General features: G+C 38.3%; 1 protein-coding gene across 11 annotated transcripts in view; it reads left to right on the forward strand.

The window, feature by feature from the left end:
* Sox102F (transcription factor Sox102F) overlaps positions 1–23025 on the forward strand; it is a 411141-nt gene that overhangs the window by 244336 nt on the left and 143780 nt on the right. For 2 of the 11 annotated variants that reach the window (XM_074134527.1, XM_074134528.1), the window contains one exon: positions 18544–18676. The exons of the other annotated variants lie outside the window; for them this stretch is intronic. The gene's annotated coding sequence lies outside the window, so the exon portion shown is untranslated. The remainder of the gene's footprint in view (positions 1–18543; positions 18677–23025) is intronic. 11 annotated transcript variants of the gene reach the window in all.

The following is a 23025-nucleotide window of genomic DNA, read 5'->3' on the forward strand; positions in this document are numbered from 1 at the left end:
CAAGTGCGACAAAGTCTGGCAAACTGGAAGATTTACTTGCCCAACTTCGGCCAGTGAACATCCTTCGTGTGCTAGTAGCTCTTCTATTCAACTTTAAATATTAAAAAAATAAAATAATTTTTCTTTTAAATTATTTGTTGTTTTCCAGTATTTCTCTTTCAGTTTTACTTCTCTTTCTCTTACTTCTTTACTTTCTCTCTTTCTTATATTTTAAAGGTGAGTGAGTATGTCTGCGGGCCAAGAGCCTCCAGAAAATGAGAAGATAAATACAGATAAGTCAGAAATTATGAATAACAGAGTAACAGAAAACTCTAACACCCAACTAACGACTAACGATACCCTAACTAATGTTGTTAGCAGTAACCAACAAGTTGAAATGGAAATGGATTCTCTAACACCAAAAATTAACCCAAATAAGCGACCAGCTGAATCTAATAATAATGATTCAAGGAAAGTGCATAGAATGGCATTGGGTAAGTGGCTATTGAAAACGACTTGCTCACTTAGAGACAATATTATTGACATCACTCTGAGCGGTAAAAACCGTATAAACATAACAAAAAAAGCCCTCAAGCAGCTAATAATCTATTAACACTGGAAACCCTAAAGAGAGGGAAATAAGAGCATATATCCCCAACTTTAGGGTTCAAAGCACAGGAGTCATCAGAGATGAGGATATCGAATTGGATGAACAGGAAATAATAACGGAATTGATCTCCGCTGTTGCACCTATAAATGTTCGAAGGGTGACAAAGAAAACCTATAACCAAAATAATACAGTTCACGAAAAAAACTCTGGTCTGCTTTGTAACATTTGACGGCCAGTCATTACCCGAATATGTAACATTATATGGGGCAAGATGCCGGGTCAAGCCCTATGTACCTCCAATACGACAATGCAGAGAAATCGTCTGCGTTTCAGACATGAAGAAGACCAATGCCGTAGTAAGCCCAGATGCGACCATTGTTCTGAATCTCACAATATTCGTGAATGCACAGCAACCGAAGCGATGATGCCCGACTGTGTACACTGTAAGGGTGAGCACAGATCAACCTATAAGAACTGCCCAATAAAGCTAGCTTACAATGCTGAGGCTAAAAATAAAGTACTGAACAAACCCTTATTCTCAGTTGTCACCAAAAACAAACATACCAACTACAAACAGACACTGAAAATTTTCCACAATTACCGGACAAAACCCTCAACCATTTTACAAATTAAAAAGTCATAAAATAAACAAAAACGAACCTATTATAAACAAAAACGAAACCTACTATGTCCAAAGAGTATCGCCAACTAAATTAATTCATCCCCACAGCCCCTTATTACTTCCTTCCGATGTAAAAAATCACATTAAAAAAATTCCTCTGTGCAGAATGGGAAAAAATGTACTTCACAACCAACAACAATAAAGGCACGTTCTACACATCCGTCTAGCCATTCATACCCAAAAAGTTTTGCTTCCATAGCTATAGTGAAAATAGAACCTTTTACAATACCATAAGCACGTTAAGACTTAACCATAACTACTCACCCCATCACATGATTAATCATAGATCAATTACACTTAGACAAATACAATTTCAAAAAATCCAATAATATTAAACTATAGACAAATCCAATACAAAATATACAATACCAACAATAAAAACAAATTAAGAATAATAATAAACAATAACTAACTAGACAATAACACACATTGTCCGCAGTCTGATGTTACCCCATTGTTACTGCTTAACTTAAATAATTAATTCTTTAAAGCGAGATAACCTTTGGCTGTTTGCTGAGTACAAAAGCCCCCCCCCACAAAAGTTCGCTTGTCAGTCTGATGTGGAAACGCAGAAAATTCAAATTTAATATTTAGTTTAGATTCCACTACGGGTGACGAGAATAGACTTCAGGATACAATCAGCCTAGCTGGAAGGCGGAAGTCTTCATTTTCTTTAAACTTCTGAACTAATAGCTCATATGTCGGTATATAACTTGTATAGAAAATGTTTTGCCAGAAAACTAAAGATAATGGCGGAGAGGGTGTTTGTTTAAAGTGCAATCACAGTCTCAACATTCACCAAATATCCATGGAATGATAGGAATTAGGTAATGTTCCAAATTCGAAGCAATCCCCCCCTCATAGCACTTTGCTCAGTGGCTCAGTTTGCTTGTTCACATTTTCTCAACTACATCTAAACTTGTATTTAGGAGAATTGGAGAGGGCTTGCCTCCAGGGTCCAGAGTGTGATTAGGAATTAAACAGGTTTAGAAATTATGCTAAGCTAGAACTCTGGGGAGAAGTGGTTTGTGGGTGCACACCTGACTTTGCCCCTGGAATGGTTAAATATGTAATGATATTTTTTTGTGATTAGGGTTTTAATAGATGTGACCATCTCATGATATTGAGCATAACTTGGGAAGCATAGCCCCTGCAGTATGGAAGCACCCTAAATTACCCTGGGAGAATTCCCTTTTGTGTGAGAGAGAAGGGCCCGTCAGGACGAGTCTTTGATATCAATAATTGATTAGGGCTTTATATGAGGGTGATAGAAAGCGGCGATGGGGCGGCAAGTTTGGTGTATAGCGAGCTGAGACGGCGTCACAAGATGGATTGGGGCCGGTGATTGAATCGAGCGGTACATCCCCGTGCCGCTGTGAGACATTATTCTCGGCGCTCGTTCGCCTCCCTGTCATTAACAGTGCCAAACCGACTACAACTAGCTTTGCCTCGCTCCCAGTTTGCTGGCTCTACCTGTGTTGCTCTAATGTCGCACTTCTCCAGCTGGCATATTTATCATCTACCCGACAACTTGCAATTCTCTCTCACTAGTTTCCTCCCAATATAATAGTAAACATTATTATTATCTGTTTTCTAAAACACGTTGAGTTTAAATCTTCCGCAACAATATCTATGAATCTATGAATCAATAGTAAAGGCTGAAATAGTACTTTTACGTGCTGCAAAATAAATGCAATAATTACTTTTTAGTCATATGTACATTTAATTGTATCTGTTTTAGAAAAAATAATTTATACAGACTGAAAACACTTTTAAATACATAATGGTAATATTGAACAAATAGTTGACATGATAAATGGAATGTTGGGGTTGGAAGAGGCACCAATACTCAACTAACCTTAAGTTTTAGTTATATCGGATCTTTGGAGTAGAAATGAGTTGCGATCAGTGTCATAAAGACGCACTTCTTGCTGTTCAGGCTAGCCTGTTTCACGTGAGTTGCTTAGTCTAAGTTATTTGACCTTGTACATAATTAATAAATCAATCTGACAGCCCAGCACAGCTAGATCCTGACGAGATAGTTGATGTGTGCTACTATTCGGTCCAGCAGATACACCGGCAACCTCCAGCTCATCTCTACACAAATTCTTGCATTTACGCATTCCATTCACAACCACCGCTACGCTGGCAAGCTTCATAGCGCCTTATTCATCATAATTACTGGTTAACAAAACCGGTTAAGCAGAACTCTCTTAGTAGCGCAATGCTTCCATAATATTGAGTTTTATACACATTTCTCACAACTCTACTGCGGCTAACACAATAGAATAATAAAGAGTGAGGACCGAACCAGCAAACATTGCAGCGCAAACTTAATTTTGAAAATTTGAAGCGATGGTGAATGAAAGGAGTTATACTGCGGAGCTTGTAATAATCATCATCATCAATTTTCCATTATGTAGAAAATGGCGAATTCATAGCTGAGTGATAATGCGAAATCGATATGTGTTGAATTTAACTAAGAGGTCTCTAAAAGGGGTTATAAGATTGTCTGTGTATCTGTTCAGACTGAATGGCTGCGCAAAGAGAACCAGCCCTGCAACATAAATAGAGAACAGAAGCTTGTTTACTAAATGCAAATTCCTCATTTGAAGTTTTGATTGAAGTAGTACATTCTAAGGAGATTAAATGATTGGAGCAAGGGTGCTGTAAGGGTTTTGGCTGAGGGGGTCAGACAGTAGCGGGGTGCCCCATACACTGGCACCCCTGGCCGTTTTGAAGTCACCCCCAATCCTCGCTGAACAGAGAGCCTTCTGTTTGTGTATTTATGGACGTGATAGTTTCGATCTGTTTTTGTATGCCAAGAGCACCCTTTCACTCTGCATACAATCAGATACAAAGATAGTGCCTCTATTCGCCACTCACCCAGATGTGATGAGCATTGACCATTATTAGCCAACCTCCCTACAGCACAGGCTTCATTAGTTCACTATTTGTTATTAACAAACACTTTCCATTCACAATTTACCGCAATTCCAGCTTCATCCCTCACTTTTTCATTTCTCTCAACCTCCCAAGGAGGAAGTAATGCAATCACGCAAATTTCTGGTTGGAATTTACATCCAAAATACAGGTTTTGATGTCCCTTCCGAAGTAATGTATTGCGATCGCCATGAATCGATTTTTCCTGGACAGGCCCGAAGAAGTGGTTTAGCGAATGAATAGACTGTGTGTTGGTGTGAACGTGCTAGCCAAAGATCCAAATATCGCAGCAAGCTAAAAGTTTATTTTTGCTATCATCATGAGACCTTTCCATCACTTAGCGAGCAATGTACCCCGCTGTTGTACTCCGACAGTTGCTCTCGATAAAACGGATTTATTATTATCACTCCTAAACTCATTCCACTCATGGAAATCTAAATTTATTTGAAATATTTTTCAAGGGAAATTTGATTTAGGGCAATTTGAGGCAAGTGAACAGGCAGCTCTTTGGGGCACTTGAGGCAAGTGAACAGGCAGCTCTTTGGGGCACTTGAGGCAAGTGAACAGGCAGCTCTTTGGGGCACTTGAGGCAAGTGAACAGGCAGCTCTTTGGGGCACTTGAGGCAAGTGAACAGGCAGCTCCTTGAAGTATTCTTCAAGAATCTAATAAGGCCCTACTCCTTCCTATTTAAGTTGCTAAAATTCCAAGTTTTGAAGATCTCCAAGTTTTGAATCCTCTGGAAGACCCACTTTTCTGATTTCACTTTTTACATTCTTGAAAATTAAAATTAGTTTCTTCCATTTAGTCTAGTTTTGGTAGACTATTTGGCATATGTAGATATAGAACCATTTGGATTTGGGCATTTTCACCTGTAAAATTCCATTGCAGCTCTTTCTGCCACTCACATAATGTTAAGAAGGGTTGCAATTACTGCATAAGTGCCAAGTTTGAAGAACTTTACTCATACGACTTTTTACTTTTTTGAGATCTTTACAAATCATTTCGCTCGCTCTTTAATTAACACTTCTTTGGTCTTCATCAGATCTCAAGACATGTATTTTGATTTGCAACGAAAAGTTCTTTGTGCTCGAATAAAATAGACTTTATATTAGTTTGACATCAATACCAAAGTTTGGTTTCATGAATGCTTTAAAGATACAAACCGCCACAGGCCGCAAGCAAATGAAACATTATTGACGATCCCGAGTGTTTTAAAAGAAAGAATAGCGACATTCTTGTCAAGCTGTCGATCGCCGGAAAAATGATCTTTTCATGCTGAAAGACTCACAGCGCCCGACGGAAAGTTAAAGATAACAGTTGAGTAAAATTCAATGTTGGGTGTAGTATTCGGCAATTATACTTAATTCCTTCTAAAATTGTTTGTTGCACTGCAGAGGTTGCGCGTGAGCCATCAAGGGTGCAGCAGATAGTTTTTCACCAGCAGGGGTTAAGTAATGGAAGCGATAATAGAAGATGCAGGGTGCAACAATGAGCGAAGGAGCCGCCAGTGAAAAGAGCATATTGTTGCATTGAAAGCAATTGTGAAGGGAATACGTAAGTGTTACACCTCAGAGTAGGGGAAGAGAGAGTGCATTAATACAAGACCTGTCAATGTACTCTCAGGCACTTACAAAGGCGTCATTCGATCGAGAATGTGTGGTGCCGCCAAATAGTGAACAGGCTGAGCACGGCTAGACTGCTTGCAAACACCTTGCTTTATGTCCCGTTCATTCGCCTAATATAACCAACGTAAATTAATTAAACATGGCAAGCTGAAAGAGCTTTTAAAACCTGTCACCATCATTTACATGAATAGATTATAGAGTATCCAGTGGCGTAAAACTTAATTTTGGCACAAGCCATGCATCCAACAACTTACAAACAAAAACAAATACCTTGGTTAACCTTGATGAAACCCTACCTTCATTTACATGGTAGACCGAAATACATATTTTGGTGGTCTTCAGGAGGAATGGTGAGGTTGTTGCCGATCTAGAAGATGATTTTCGTCGGATCAGGGTTAGACAGCTTTCTCAGATTGGGATTCTCAGGCCAGTCTGACGTAGAGATATTCTCTAACGTGCCACTTTGGGTAGGCTTCTAAAGGTGACTATAGTCTATTGACTATAATTTAATATAATCCTTGGCCTTTTAAATCGAAATTACATCAGGCAGTTATCCGAAAAACGCGTATTTCTATTAGATTTTAATTAAATTTGAGAAAAGGTTTATCATAATAATCACTTTACATCAAACGTTTTGTGTAAAATTGATTTTATAGAATTTCTACGGCTTTTATGTATGCAGTGGTTCTGCAGTTGAAAAGATAGGGCGACTTACTCAACTACATTGGCTAAACATAAAATGGCTTGGGTGCTGAATGTATCCATGGTAACTTCAAAAAACATCGCAGAAAGTTCGAATTTGATATTTCTCTTAGGTGCCAAATTAGGTTCAGTTTTAGGCCAACTGTAAATACCACTTTTATGTGCCTATTTTTCATTTTTTTAAAGAGATTTCTCAAAAACCGTTCATTCGCTTTTCTTAAAATAAGGGTACGCACATTATTGCCCGCACATTTTTCTATTTTTAGGAGAAGGTTGGACACACCTCTAGTGCCACTTCAATAAAAGAATTACAGACACTTATTAAGCATTCAAAAATATGTAAATGGAACTCCAAATTTGAAGAAATGACACTTTACTGGAACTTATTTTTTTATTATTTCCTTTAAAACGATTATGTATATTATTGACAGTCATGGGACAAACGGTAGCCCATTATTGTGGCAATAGACTATAGTGGTTCCTACTGGTTAGGTAATTATGTGGGAGTCATATTGGACAGTAAATTAGGTTTTATTGCGTACATCAAGGAACTAAGAACAAAGTCTAAGAGAATAATCTGTCAGCTAAGTCAGTCATGAAAAGAAGACTGAAGAAATCATAAAAAGGGAGCATCTTATTGCTGATCGCTCTTCTGCGTGAGTTCCCAAGGTTGACACCCCTGCAGTCATTTGCGGGCAATCCAGAGATCCTAGGCCTCTCCTTTCGAGTAACTCTAGCCGCACTACGTAAACTGCTGCTCTACAAGTGCTGACTGGAAGTCTTCCGGTGGATTTGGAGGATGTAAAGTATGCCACAAATTATCTTTTGTGATGGGGTGGAAGAACGAACTTGGAGGGAATTACAGTAGGCCCCTTTAAAGTGGTGACTGTAGAACGTGTTTATTAAGGGAGAGGATAAAAGGTCACCTTGGGAATTGGAAATACGTTGGTCTCCGTCTTTGAAAGGAGGCATCACTCAGAAGTTTCTGATGGATGAGCGGTAGTCCCCATAGATTCTTCTGCAGTTGCTAGACTAGTGACCGAGTGTGGAGAGCAGATAGTGAGAGATAGGTTTGGTGAGAAGTAATCTTGGAATGTACGCGCTAGGAGGACCTCTGCATGAACTTACAATTAGCCCTTGGCTTGAACTAAACGTATTTCTCTTACTCAAAGAAAATGCGAACGCTTAAAATGCTTTTACGAAATTTGTAGAAGCGGCTTTGACTGCGAATGCAAAATTCGCCTGGGTACGTTAGAATAGAATGGTTGAGGTAGCTCGGGTAGTTATTGAGTCTGTAGCTGGTCTCTATCTATAATCTATGATCATCTAGTAACATATCGGGGAGTACAGCAATTGGGTGTGAGCCCAGGTTTAGTACGTTATTTAAAGATTAGTGAATTCATTTAAGTTTTTATAACTTACAATTTCTTTATAAAAAAAGTAAAGTAATTACCTATTTTTCAAGCGGACTTTACGTCCATCAAATTAGATGTCGTGGACTGAATTAGGTGATAAAGTGAAATTACAAATTTAAAGAAAATCAGCTGGTAGTGCCCCTGACGGAGAATTGCAGTTGGCCATTTGTTCGCAAATGGTAGCAAAAGCTTTCTTTAATCTGTGTTGGATGCTGCAAAATGTAGGCCTTTGCATTGATTACTTGGAAACTTGCGTCCAGCCAACTTCATTTCTGCGGAGGGTTGGTGCTCTTCCAACGCGTCACTGTACGTCTCAGAGAAAATCGTGCGAATTTTTAAAGCAGATTTTGTTAATTAAAATATTGCATTTTTATTGGTTGATTTATTAGCAGAAGTAATTTGCGCCAAAATTTAGATACTGTATTGGCAGGAGTTAAGGTTCTTCTGGCATGCCGTTGGTTTAATATTACGATTAGCGCCATCACCAAGGAAAGCGACGCTAAGCGAGTTAGTAGCTAGGTAAATGTATAAAGGCGCTCATTGTGGAGGCGGGCGGGTGCTAAGCGAGTAATAGAGGCGGACGACTCCCTATCCGTGTCAGGGCTTGTTGCAAAGGATGACGTTGTGTCGCTGTTGACATGTGACGCACACTTACCTAATGAACAGCTCTCTGCCAGCTACATCTTCTAAGACTTTGTACCAGAGCTTTGCAGACTAAGCAGTATACGACTAACACAATTAGGACATTAAGTATCTACTTGCCGCCTCTTCTTGTTGGAGCCTGTATTTTCCGCTCCGCCTCCGAGTCTTGCATTAAACGACTTGCAATTTACATGAGTCCTCTTCATTTCTCTATAGCAACAGAGACATAGCGATGAGATGCTCTTCCTGACTGGAAGTTACTTTGTGATGCTTATAGCTCCTCCCTCTCTCGGCTCGCTGCCTTTAGCCCTCCTTTCCAATAAGCATATAACCTCTTTTCGTAATTACATTCTGAATGTTGTTGAGAAACACCATGTAACGAGACCTTGGCCGGCGACCTTTACTAGCGTTTTGGCAAGATGGCGATGTAAAACAAGCCCAGCTGGTAACTTTAGCTTACTGCAGCCACACTTACTCCACAGTTCGAACCTTTCTGACCCCTTTTCTAACAACATTGCCCAATCCTTGCTTGGGTGCCCTCTTATCTGGGGGGCAGAGTGGCAGAACCCCTTCTCCCGCTACTTCACTAACTTGGTCTCATCCCTTTATGGATATTTGATAGAGTGGTTGCCTTTAATGAATCAGCTAACTGCGAGTTAAACTTTTTGTGATCGAGGCCAATTCCCTTTGAGTCCCTTCACCAATTAATTGCTCCACCTTCCTCCAGTCGTATCTTCCTTCCTATTTCACTTCTATTCACCACCCACTTTGAGTGAGCAGCCGCTCAATTTGTACGTTTATCAAAGTTATGGATGTCCCTCAGGGTTCGCCCACAATATCATTCTACCTTATTAATTATACACAAACTAGTCAGATATTTCGCTTCAATAAATACCAAAACTTATTACTGAATTGTATCCATAATGCTTGAAGTTACTTTTCATGTATTTTTTTACCTCAAACAACTTTGCCACATCGTACGATTCGAGGTATATTTGAAGTAATCAACGGCTGGTTAGGTCCGCATGTGCTGCACAAACATTTCAAGAGAGTTTCCTTCTCTTACCGCTCCCCCCCCCCCAAATTGAAAACCTAAATTCTTCATACTTCAAGCAAATTGTCTTTAAAACCCTGAAAATTGTTCTTTTAGAGGGGACTGTTGTTATTCAAGTATTCCTCCTTCACGTGAACTTGTCAACACCCAGCACTTTCAATTTCTTCAATTAGCGTAATTGAATTTTTATGAATAATTCTAAATTCAATTCATGAATATAAGAATTTGTATGAAACGATCGTGGACTTCAAGTTGCATTTCCCGCGAAGCCGCTTTGCTGACCCCACAAAGGAAACTGTTGGGACTTGAAGAATTATAACGGAAGTAAAACACGTTCCCGGGTCTCTTTTATTTCAGGTTTAAAATTACGTTCCGATTATTTCCTTGATGATTTAAAAAAGCAAAAATAAGAGAGAGATAATGAAGTAAAATGGAAGCGAGGCCAGGGCAAGGAGGCAAATGAAACATTCCGTTTTTCCACGCCAGAAGCTTACTTCAAATGTGGCGCGCGCCCTTTGTACCCAAGCTTGTCTCTCTAAACTCATTTTATTTTATTTTTTTATTTCATTTCGCGAGTGTTTTCTTTCTCTGTCGCACTCTTTCACTTGCAAAAAGGGCTTTAAAACCGTTTGTGTTCGCTTTACTTCCACCTAACACTACTATTGAGTAGTAGCTTTGTATGTTTTTGTTAGGGGAGAGTCATTTTATACTAACACAAAGAGAAAAACCTACTCAGTCTCTCACACTGAGACACAGAAGGATGATGAGAAGGTACGTAGAGACAAGTGTATTGTGAGCAGCGTTAGTGTAAGGTAATGGACAAATTAAACATTTTAGAATGATGTAAAACTCTACGGGATAAGGGGGAAAAAAAGTTACGGATTCTTTTATTTTGTCAGTCGTGGGGCCTCTTTATGCTCTGTCTCTCCCAGAACTCACAGAGGGTTTATCCTCTTTATCTCATTAAAAATGTGCCTCGTGTTTGCAGACATACCGACGGACAAAGAGCCCACAGCCAGTCTACAAGAAGCTAGGGGTTAGCTAGTATATTTTAACATCCCCTTTTTTAAAACTCTGATGACAGGAATTATTTTCTTTTACACAATGTTCAGGTGGGAAATAATCGCGCGCCATTCTCTCGTTGCAGTTATTACAATAGAATTAGCGATTTCTTACCTATGGCACCGTAGTCCACTAGTTTGTCTCCATGTCCGTTTCTCTTGTTCACTGTCCTCTAAAATCCATTGAGACGCGGTCACTTTGTACTTGCTCTCCGTTGACGAATCGCAGGCCAAATATGTATCGCATATTTCTCTCGCAATCCTTCAGCTTTCTTTGGGCAGTAACCATGACTTCTGGACAACATGGCCAAATTTCTAGAGATATTGTGCATCCCATTTACAATTGCAAGGAGGACCTTATAGCCCTCCTCAGTGATTGGGATATAGGCTAGATTCGGTTCCCCAAAGATGAGCCATAGAGTATTGTACCATCATTTTGAGAGGTCTAGTACATTAAGCGCCCGCTCTGGTGTAGTGGGCTTCTACTCACTAGTCGTTTTCGCGACCTGATCTCGGTTTAAACCTGCTAAGATCTCATGCCGCAACCTAGCATTTGCAAAGTTGACCTTAATTCAAGTTCTTATTTTTTATCCTTAATTTTATTTCAGTTTGTAACAACCTTTTCAGTATTTACAAGTTGCGAACTCATGATCATCAATTGGCATTTTTTCAGGCTTGGTAGGTTCTTTCTAGAAAAACTATTAATCCATTACTTTTATGTGGAGAAGGACCGATCCCTGAACCAGTCCAGACCTCCTTTTTCCCCCATGGCCTACTTTTCACTTTGTAAAAAAATATGAGGGATGTTTGGTGGTTGTTGCACCAGAGTCAGCTGCTGGTATCGAAAGGGATTCGGTTCATTGGCTCACAGCTCTGTTCAAATTATGAAGGACAATATTCGTGGAGCGGAAAACAGAAACGATGCCCTATAAAGGTACAATTCTAACTAGAAATTAAATCAACACATCAAGGGAGGAAGTCTGAAAACGCCCTAATAGTATTTCCAGCATAAATTTAATTGTGAAAGAACAAAATATTGGTTTCTTAAAAAACTATATTCGAACTTGTTCTAGAAGCGGAACAAAGAAATCGAACATTAATTCTCTTGAAATAAGTACTTATGTGGTTGTAGCGTGTTCATCTTCATCAAGATTCATCTTCCCGATTCTTTTCTCGCAATGAATCCTCAGCTTCTCATTTTACAAAAACTTCAATATGTATAAGTATACTGACGTTGCAGTTCTACTTTGTCTTTCTCAGTTTTTTACTGCAAATGTTTGACAGCGTTTTCTTTCTCGACTTCTGTCGTTTATTTTCATCGTCATTTTGTGCGCTCATTTTATTTTGGAGAGCTTGCATCGATTCAGTCTCTCTAGAAGCTCTGAGTAGCCAAACTCGAAAAAAAAATATTTTATGCTAAAATAAAAAACAAAAATACGTAAATTAATTAAATACTATTATTATTTTTATATAATGAGAACGGACGCGGTGATTGATTAAAATGAAATTGTCTTCACACTGTATGCGCCTATGCACACATTCAACTTTTTATACTAAAAATGAAATGAATGAAAAAAAACGAGGTATTATAAGATGGAGGTGGGGGCTCATTTTTGCACGTAAGCCAACAAAAGCCTCAGATCATATTCCCTTCAGATCGCTGGGTCCGTCGGAAATTAAAACAAGGCCAGTGTTGCGTGCTTGCAAAAAAGAAATTGTCAATTCAAACGAGAGAGCTACGAGGTGAGGTTGAGCTCGCCTCAAAGTCACACTTGTCACGTATGTAAGTCTAATTCAAAAATGTGAAAATTGAAAAGTGCGACCTTGAAAGAGGAATAATAGGAAGAATATGATTTAGAGGGTGGTGAAGGGGCCAGGGAGGCGAATGTCTTGTTGGGACCAGAATGGCAGGAGTAGAGCTCCATTCACCGGCTCACAATACAAATGAGGAAGCTATTATATTGAAGGGAGTGGGCAAGAAAAACGCTGAGAGTGGAAGAAGTGCTGCACACAATGCCAGCCCAAATTAATTCTGCTCACGTCTATCTAACAAAGTTGCTCCTTTCAACAAAATATAATCAACACGGTTATCTCTAAGGTATGCGCCTTTCTTGCTGCCTTCCATTCCACATCTCTGCATTGTTCCAGGGGTAATTTAGCCACCTCGGCCCTCTCATCCACGTGTACTGTATCTGCTAATTTTGTTCCACTTCTCTCGTAAATGGTGTTCCAAAATAAATTTGTAGATCTGTGTATCTATGGACCTGCACGCAATAGCTGGCAACTTTCGTCAAGGCCTACGCCACTGTGAACCCTTTGGATCTAGGGCAAGTGTTGAAAAATGTTTAATAATTAATAATAATTATTCATAAACACAGTTTCTTGAAAAGAAAATGAAAACAATAGATTAAAATAATAATTCTCTTTACCTAGTATAGCAAGAGAAAGTAATTAAGAGATTATAGGTGATACGATTCCATGAAGAGGCATGCGCGGACAGGAAGTGAAAAAAGCTGCAAGCTCAAACCTGCAGCAAATAATAGGTTAAGGAGGGCTGGACAGGTACAGGAGCGTTTGGAATCGCTAGAGGTGCGCAAGTCTACACAAACAGTTGTGCTTTATTTATTTTTGAAGCGCAACTTGTTCCATACGCAACATGCTTACCAACACTCCTTCCTTTCTATTCAACTTACCTCGTCTATATGATCAAGCGAACGGACACTAATATTTGTGGGCCATGTTAAAACCTGGCATCCACTCGCTCTTCATTCATCTCTTAGATATATATATTATTTTAAATATATTTCACTGTACTGCGGCAAGCCATTCATGAGCAGCTGTCATGGCAGCTCACCTGGCTCGCGGCAACACTGGCTCTAGTGACGTGTCACTTCCGGCACTAAATCTGGACCACTGGCTTGTCCCCTCCGCCACATTCTCTCAGGCCATAATTGTAATGGTGCATCTTCTCCCCTCATCTTCTAATTAAACTTACACTTATAAATCTATAATATAATATGAGATTCAACTTCGCCATTTTCCCTCTAAATATCTCCACTAAAACATTAACATAACTTTATATTAATGAACTAAATGCGCTGGCACAATGTTATACATTCATATGTAATAAATGTGGGTTTAATGTTAAAAAAATTTATATATATTAGTAGGATATAAAAGTATGGAATTTAAGGGGCTCTTTTTATTTGCAGCCAAATTAGGGCACTACTTTCGTATTGTCATTATTTTAAGAGATCTGCCTCACAGCGTTAACTCAGACATTCGCATGAAGAGCCGCTAAAACGTTTGACCAAAACTTATCCAAGAGGCACTTTGCCAAACTGATCGTTCGACATTTTAAGGGTTTTCTAGAAGCCTGAAAATGGATAGTTTTAGTAAACATGGTGAACCATTCGGTGAGAATTAAGAAAGCCAAGAAAAAATGTTACCGAATTCCAGTGAATGTTATGCAATGACAAAAACGGAATTTTCGGTGTCCGGGGTTGCGTTCAGTGAGTGCGTCAGAGTGAATTCTCAATTAATTTGCATATCAAAAGGTATTATACCGGAGCAGTCTTGCTTTGTAATATGTTCACATATTTAATTAAATATTATTTTAACGTTTCAATGAAATATCTCCATCAGCAATTTGACTTCTAATTAATTTTGTCGTATATGTTGATTATGATGAGTTTGCTCATTGGAAAATAAAGAGACGGTTATGGGGCGCACAATGGACGGGCAAGAGCGGGACGGAGCCTGCGCGGCACGCCCCTAACAATAGCTATTGTAGTGCGCCAACCCTTTATAGGGGCTCGCGCTTTGCTCTCCACAGCCAATAGAGCCTTCACCCCACTCCTAGCCGTCAGCACACCACCCTAGTGCTTCTTTCATCAACACATTTCTTTAAATGTCTTTTGCTACCGGTGGTGTCCAAGTCCCTCCAGTAAGGGTGGCATTCTGGTGTGAAAGCCCACGCATCTTCCTATTACCGCAATTATCTATTTATTTACCACCTGTACATACACCTCACAATGTGATAAGTATGTCACTAGAGGGGAATTAATTTCCGTAGGACAGCGCCACAATCACAGAGAGATAGCAGCCATCCAGTGATAGAGCTCTCCGGGTAGGAAGGAGAAGAGGTCGCAAGGTCGGTTTAAGCGACGTGGAGGACGACGCAGGCGGGGCTTGTGCAATCAGGTTGGGTTTGCAAGTTGTGGAAAGGAGCAAGGATTAGGTCGCTGTGGAAGGATAATATTGAATTAAGCTTGGGACAAGATAGAACAGGAAGTTATCATTGTTTTGCGTAACCACACCCGTCTACATTGGACTCAGCCTCGTTTTGTAGAGTTTGTTCCTATATTCATTCCTATAAAGCCCAAATGTTTACTTTTTTCTTTTTTAATTTCGTATAGAAATGTAATGCAATATTTTAGACGATACTCCTTTAAAATATTAAAATAATTAATATAGAAATAATTAATTATTGAATTAATAAAGGAGGCTTCTCCAAAATGGGCTTTGTGAGTTCTATGTTACACCTCTCAGTAGCAAGAGTGCATATTCAAGGACAATATGCACATAATTGTGAACAATTTGAAAACACTTTTCACGGTACATTTCTAAAGCTCTTTCATTTGCGTTAAAACAATCAATTTTATTTATTTAGTTAGTTTAAAATACAGTAAATGACCTAATGGGTGTAGAAACTGAACTCTGGACTTACTGCAAACAGTGTGTTTAGTAGTGTAAGTAGCGTCATTAAAACTGTCCGCTAGGAGAGTTGTACAAGGGTTGGTCGTCAAAAAGGTGCAGAAACAGCGTAACGTTGAAAAACACCCAACTTTGACAATTTTTTTCTCTTTTTCTATAAAAGATAAAATTCCCAAATTTTCTTTAAAATAAAGGGCAAATCCTCCTTTATAACTGTAATTTTTTTGCAACAACCCAGATCTAATAGGTTTCGAGAAAAAAGTTGCCGAAAATGAGCAAAAACGGCTTTTTCAAAAAATGTTCTTGTTCTTGTTGTTGTTGTTGTTGTTGTTGTTGTTCTTGTTACCTTTTTTGTAAACAACGTAGCGCCTAAACGCGCGAACCGATTTTATGTAGATGTGCCTTTTGGGGGTCTCGACGCTGTACATCGAATAGGAGAGGAGTTAGCCTCCTTTATGTAAGGCCCCCTCCAAAATTATTATTACTAATTACTCTGAAAATCTTGGCCCGATTTTGAAAAAAATTGGTAGGATGATAGAGTTAGGGCTCCTCTACGTAACATTAAAGCGGCGATCAGCTCTTACACTTGTTAAGGGAAAGTATAGCAATCGTTTCAAATTATCGACACGAGAACCGATTGTCATGAATGAAGTGTAATTCGAATCGAAATTTTGTACAGATTTGCCCTTAAAAGTCTGAACGCTGTGCCTCATAAGAAGGGGAGTTTGCCCCACCCAAGTAAGGCCCTTTCTAAAACTATTATTACCAATATTTCTATAACGCTTAGTCCGATTTTGATAAAATTCAGCTCGAATAAGTTGTTAAAGCTCCTCTACTTGGCTGTGAAGTGCCATCAAGCTCTTGCACCTACTAAGAGGAAATACTGCAATCGTTTAAATTATCAATGAGTGAACCGATTTAAATCAATGAATTGTCGTTCGATTAAAAAATCTTTGCCTCTTTGCCTAGAAGTACTGCAATCGCAGTTTATTTTTCTTACTTCTCTTAAAAGAAAGTACTGAAAACGCAGTTTAATTTTGCTATTTACGTACAAATACCTTCCTATGTTATTCAAAACGCTTTTTCAAAAAAAATTGTTATTGAGCATGGTTTGGGGGACCGCAACTATAATCATTCTTTAAAAAGATCTCTCCAGTGGTAGTTACGGTTCCGACTTAACACCTTATCAGGTTATAATGATAGAATTGCTTATTCCAAATTTAAAAAAATCTGTAAAGCAGATATGTAACTTTGCAAAATAGACAAAAAGGAAAATCTATCCAAAAGGTACAAAAATCTCCTTAACAAAAACTTACAGTTTAAAATGTTAAGTATAAGGGTTGATTAAACGCCAAAAGGTACACAAATCAGCAAGTACCCAACTTCATTAATTCATTAATATTTACGTAAGTTTACTGCATTAATATTCATTAATATTTTTTAGAATTTATTAGATGTCACAGACCCTTATGCTGGCCACTTCATTTATAATATTTTTTTCTTATAATTATGATAAATCATATATACGTACATGCATGTTAAAGTAGAAAAAGACAAAGTCAGAGTCGGCTACTGTCTTGAATTCGTCTTACCGAAATATTCGTGAGCACAAATAACACACAGTTATTTTTAATTTTTTATAACGTTTTTCTTTTTAACCTGTAATTAATAGTTTGGTTATTATAAATAAATAGATATTACAGTCAATCTACAGTGCTACTTGAACATATATTTTGTAGACGAAAATGGCCAGCATAAGGGTCTGTGAGATCTAATAAATTCTAAAAAATATTAATGAATATTAATGCAGTAAAATTACGTAAATATTAATGAATTAATGAAGTTGGGTACTTGCTGATTTGTGTACCTTTTTGCGTTTAATCAACCCTTATACTTAACATTTTAAACTGTAAGTTTTTGTTAAGGAGTTTAATAGGAGATATCAAACTATTTATGCATTGGTTTTCATTAATGACGCTAAAAAAATTGAAAACAGGTTTTTAAAAAACATTATATATAAAGTATAAGCACTAACAGTCATTAACAAGATTTAAGTGCAAGTTTAGTGCAGTAGTATGAAGTAAACATCGTTGGTTTAAGTTCATTCTTCGATTAAATTGATTGTCACTTCACTTTATCAAGTTGTTTAGCATTAAAAATAATATGTGACTAATAATTTGTTTCTATTAAAATAGTATATAGTTTTCTTCAGTTACCTTTTTAATCTAGGTGCTCTACCCACAATGTTATACACCATATGTAAATGCTTACATTTACATGTAATATAAAGTAGACAAAGAAAGGTATATTTTTAGGAAGGCAATTATTGTTAAAGTTCCTTACTAATTATTTGATTATAAAGCATCTTTACAAGTTCTCAATTAAAGGGTCTATATTAAATTAAAGTTTAACTCTGTTATTCCAAATGTAACAGTATTAGTCAAACACCAACCTGCTCTATTTTTATTTAAATAAACAAACAATATAAACATTTGAGGATATCTGCCTCAAATCCTTCTTTTATTATATTTAACTAGGACTAATCAAGAAGGACCAGCACGTTTCAGTTCAACATAATATTAAATGATTTGAATCAGACTGAGGGGCTTGATTAGTCTGATGGTCAGTCCATACGATGGTTAATGAATTTTGAACTTTGAAGTTGGAATTAAGAGTTTAAAGAAGATTAATCGACTGGAAGAAGGTGACGTCACTTTACTCCAGGCGTTTTGGAAAATAGAACCTGGGATTGTTCTAAATTTGGTTAACACACTAGAATCACGAAGGTAGCATTGGTACAAACCGTAACTGAATCGTTTTCTCCGACAAGTTATTTAAGAGGGAGGTTTCCTTTAGAGTGCCATGGCGATGTGAAGTACACTGTTACTATGTTTGAAAGAATTAAAACTTTGTTCTGAAGTAAGGAGTTTGAGTTTTGAGAATAGCGAAAATCGGGTCAGTGTGCACATCAGTATTTTGTTTGTTTTTTTAATTTCACATTTATACTTTACTTCTTGGATGGCCTTGCATTGATCTATTCAAATAAATTGCAATCACGAATATAAAATTTTCAAATATTTAAACACATGATTAGATGATGCTCTTTGATCTAGGTTGGGGTGCCCTGCTGGTTTCTTCATTTCAATGGTGGTAGAACTTCAGTTGAACATAGGACGTCTCTTAACTTCCAGAAAGCAAGAAAACCATCATGAATTCGAACAAAACGGCAAGGGAATCGGCTCAGTGGTAAGTACAATGAACTCAACCGCGGCAAACTTTTCTCCAACTACATTTCTGATGTAGCTTCCTGCCCTGAGATAGATCGGGTAGTCAGCAGCAAAAGTACAAGGTCCGGTTCACCGCAGTACGCTGAAAAAAAGCTAATTTATTTAAATTCCATTGTGAGAAATAAGACAAACTAGAAATTCGAAGTTTGAGTTTACTGTTTTGTAAGTTAGACTTTCGGAGACCAGTGGCGGGTGCATAACTCAGTATCGAGTCCATTCCTTCCAAATTCAACGCTTAGAAAAATAAAAACATTTGCGATAGAAGGAATGTAGGGCGCGTGAGTGCGACAAGCGGTGCAGTGATTGACTGGAGCTGTTGGGCCGAGGGGCAATGTACGCCCGGCGACCTTGACACCATATCGATCCTGTACACACCTGCAAGCACCTGTCTGTGCTACAACACGCACTCTTCTCACTTCCGTAAGGACATCATTTACCATTTATTTGGTACCTTCAGTCTCTTAGCGTCTAACTACAGCCTTCTCACATGCACTTGCCCACAGCATTGGCCAGTTCTGCAATCGTCTAGATTTTCGAATTTGAGCCAAATGCAAGGGCATGAACACAAGAAGTGGTGTGCCAAAAAGTTTCTATGTTTTTCTACTTTAAAGTCAACGTATTCTAAAGAATATTTTCATTTAACCAGCTCGTTCTGGAATCATCTCACTGGGGGACATATTGAAACCGCTCCATCTCTATTAAAATGTTTCCCTGGACGCTCCAGGTTGCGTTCAGTGCTGAACCTTAAGAGTGAAGACTTTGTTTTAGCTCTTGAGGAGTTTTTAAACCTTTGGATGGGTTTCCCAATGGGGTGAATTCTCTCCTCATGCTACTCTAAAATTTATACATATGTATCATATGTTGTATCAGCTTTACTTGTTGCAGACATGTGAAAGTAAATGAAGTTGAAAAAAGAAATAAAAAAAGTCAGGTTAACATCTAAAGTCATTGGAGCCCAGAGCATCTTAGTGCACCGGCCTCCGGATAATCTACTCTTCCTAAAGCCTGTCCATCCGTCCATCACCGGAACACGGACGCTCGTTGAAGATGAGATGTAGAGGCTCCCAGAAAAAGAAAGCTCGGCAAAGTAATACAAAAAAATATGACAAACTGACAATATTATTTATTTCCATTGGGATAACGAATCAGTCGCCTATAATACCCTATAATCCACTTTATTTACCTTGGTGTGAAGCGTTTAATCGCTCTAAAAATGAAGTGCAGTAATCGTGATGCTCTGTTAACTAAAGAGCCATGTTTTTTCTGTCGAACATTCAATTTTGTAACATCTGAACGAAGGCAACACTTCTTACAAGCGCCTGATATCAGAAGTCGTCGTCCTGATTGCAAGGCGAAGATGGTTTGGAGCTGGAATGTTACCCAGCTTATCCTCCAAAATTTTCTTCAATTGCATCCCAGTATATGGTCTGGAGGGTTGGACGCAGTGTAGGATGTTGTGCAGGATGTTGTGCAGGATAGTTGTACACAGTAAAGGATGCAGTATATTCAGGTGCAGTATAAGTGGGTGAGAGCTTGGACTTATAGTTTTATCTTCGCTAGACATTTGATATCAGCCATATTGGGAGATTTCGTTTAAAAGCCGCTCTCTCTGTTCTAGCAGAGTTGCCATCAATTCCGGATTGTGGCAGGTACAAGCTGATGAATTTGTTTTGAGCCCTACACAAGCTATTTGTCCTATTAGCTAATCCGTTTGCAACCCTCTACGCACTGTTTGCTACGTCCCAACCCTTTTATTTTTTGTATTTTCATTTTTTTAACTGCTTCTCCCCTTACTCCCTCTCTAGAACGTCCGTCCCCCTGCTCCGTTTGTAACGTTGTCCTGTCGTTACCACTAGGCTGCTTTTTCCTCTCCAAATCCAAATATAACTTGGCCAATTTATAAAAGCTCTCCTGTTACATTTATTCCCTACATTTTTTTTTTTTTTTTTTAACTGCCAAAGCCATATATGTACGTATAATAAATACATTTCATTTATATATTTACTTGAAATCCAATTGCTGACAGCTCGCGGAGACTTCCTCTCTCCTCCCTACAAAGAACCATTACAATTGTAGTGCTCCTCTATTTTGTTTTAGGTTCTTCCATTTGAGTACATTGAATTGATTCAGCCTCGGCAACAGTCCGATTTTCTGCCAAAATTCCCTTTAGCGCTTCTTTTCTCAACTTGAGGCTGTGTTTCTCACTCCCAAAAGTCCCCTACTTTGAATTTTACTCGAAAAATGTTTAAAGTAAAGATATAGATCCATATAAGCAATTTCGTAGGGTTTTTTTTTTTTTTTTTTTTTTTTTAGGAAATCCTTAACTTTTTGAAATCTCTATTTAGTACAGTTATATCTCAGGTTTTGCCAATTCTGACAAAACCCTAGGACGTGTAAGTGTTGACAACATAACGTGAGGACTAAGAATATTATTCTTTTATTTTATTATTAATTTAAGACGCGTCCACATCTGAGGTCATTTATTGCGCCCGAAGGTTTCGAACTCGGGATGTGTTCTCTTGTTACAGACAACACTGTCCATTGCCGAATAGTGTTGTCTGTAAGAAGCTCCTAGGAAGAAAAAATCTAAGAGCCAGCAGCTGGATTCGAACTCGGGTTCTCCGCGTGGGAATCCAGAACCTTACCACTGAGCTAATCCATTCCCTTTATTGTTACATTCTACTTGAAAACTTTTCTACATCATAACTATCCAAGAGTAAAGTGCGACAGAACTGTCAGTTCCGGAAATGATTTTTTGGAAGGGACAATGTTAGCTGGCAATGCAGCTCTCTGCATAATGCGCAAATGCATCCAAACTATAGCAGCTTTACTTTCGTTTCCTGCCAATCTACGGAGTCTGGTGAATCAAACGTCGCGCCTATACGATCTGTCACAACTTGTTCAAGTTGATTCATGTCCTGAAGTGGAACGGTGAGTTGATTGTCTCTTGTTCCAGCTATCGTTTCCAGTCACCAATGTCTACAATCACTGCCCGTAAAGCAGCGCAAATTTTTTTCACCAAACAATACCATATCCGGTCCCTTTACTTCTGCCGCTCGGTCAGGCATTATAGCAGAATTTTGGTTCTGTTTTTGTTTAAGCACTTGCTTAGGCTCGCATTTATAATTAGCACCTCCAGTCCATATCATATAGCGGCTGTCGTACAATTTTCCCACGTTATTGTACCTCTGAAGAGTCACTCAGTGAGAAAGATAAGCATTCACAACAGGCATACTGAAGGACCTGCTATCCACGAAACCCCCTTTTTCAGTATAGAATCTATCCACTCCTTGGGCTACTCTGATCAGCAGTCTGTTGAGGCTGTTACTAACAATGGTTCTGCTATGAACCATAAATACTTGATGAATTATTATTATTATTATTAATTTATTTTATTTATTTATTATAAATATATATATATATATAGACAGGGTGACCAGAGTTATATGCTCCACCCACTTTTTTTTTTAACGGCGGGAAATTTCGAAAAAATAAAAAACACGTATTTAATCATTTTTAGTCTAGTTTATTTTCAGTGATTGACACATTTCTTTAAACCCTTGTATCTCGAGATACAGCATCCAATTTTTGTTATTCAAATGGAACGTTATATTTTTTGTTGCATATTTTTGTAGTATTTGATCTCCTAAAAACAACAAAAAAAATTTTTTTGAAATCGGTTAGGTTTTTCAAAAGTTATGGGTATTTAAAATATGAAAAACAAATTTCAGTTTACTGTCAAAATTACGTTATTTTTTTTAAAGAATCTATTCAAACTGGGCACAAACAACGGAAAGGCAAGCCAAAACTCCGGACTCCCATGCTTTGCTTGTAGCAGCACTTATGGTGGCGAAGTCAAGATCTAGGCAGGCTAGAGTTATTTGACGTTCAGGTTGTTTTTTCTACATACGTTTGGTGTGGAGTTTTAGGAAATCAACCAATCGGTCCATACTTCTACAGGGAGAACTTAACTGGTGCAAGGTAACTAACTTTTTTTAAGAGACATTTTGCCAGTTCCGCTTGAAGATGTTCATCTACAACGTCGGATAGATATGTATTTTCAACAAGATGGTTGCCCGGCGAGAGTGGTTCGAGGTTAGCTGGGCAGAAATTTCCTTCAAAGTGCGTAAAGACTCATTGTCCCATCCAATGGCCACCTCGATCTCCGGACTTGACCCAAGTGACTATATTTTGTGGGGATACCTAAAAAATAAAGTGTAAAGTATCCTTAATCCCGTGGCTTCAGTCGATGATCTGAAACGTCGAATTACTCTAGCCTGCCTAGATCTTGACTTCGCTACCATAAGT

The sequence above is a fragment of the Rhodnius prolixus genome, unplaced genomic scaffold (genome assembly GCF_049639745.1).
Source record: "Rhodnius prolixus isolate KJV_2025 unplaced genomic scaffold, Rpr scaffold_16, whole genome shotgun sequence".
Taxonomy (NCBI): Eukaryota; Metazoa; Arthropoda; class Insecta; order Hemiptera; family Reduviidae; genus Rhodnius; species Rhodnius prolixus.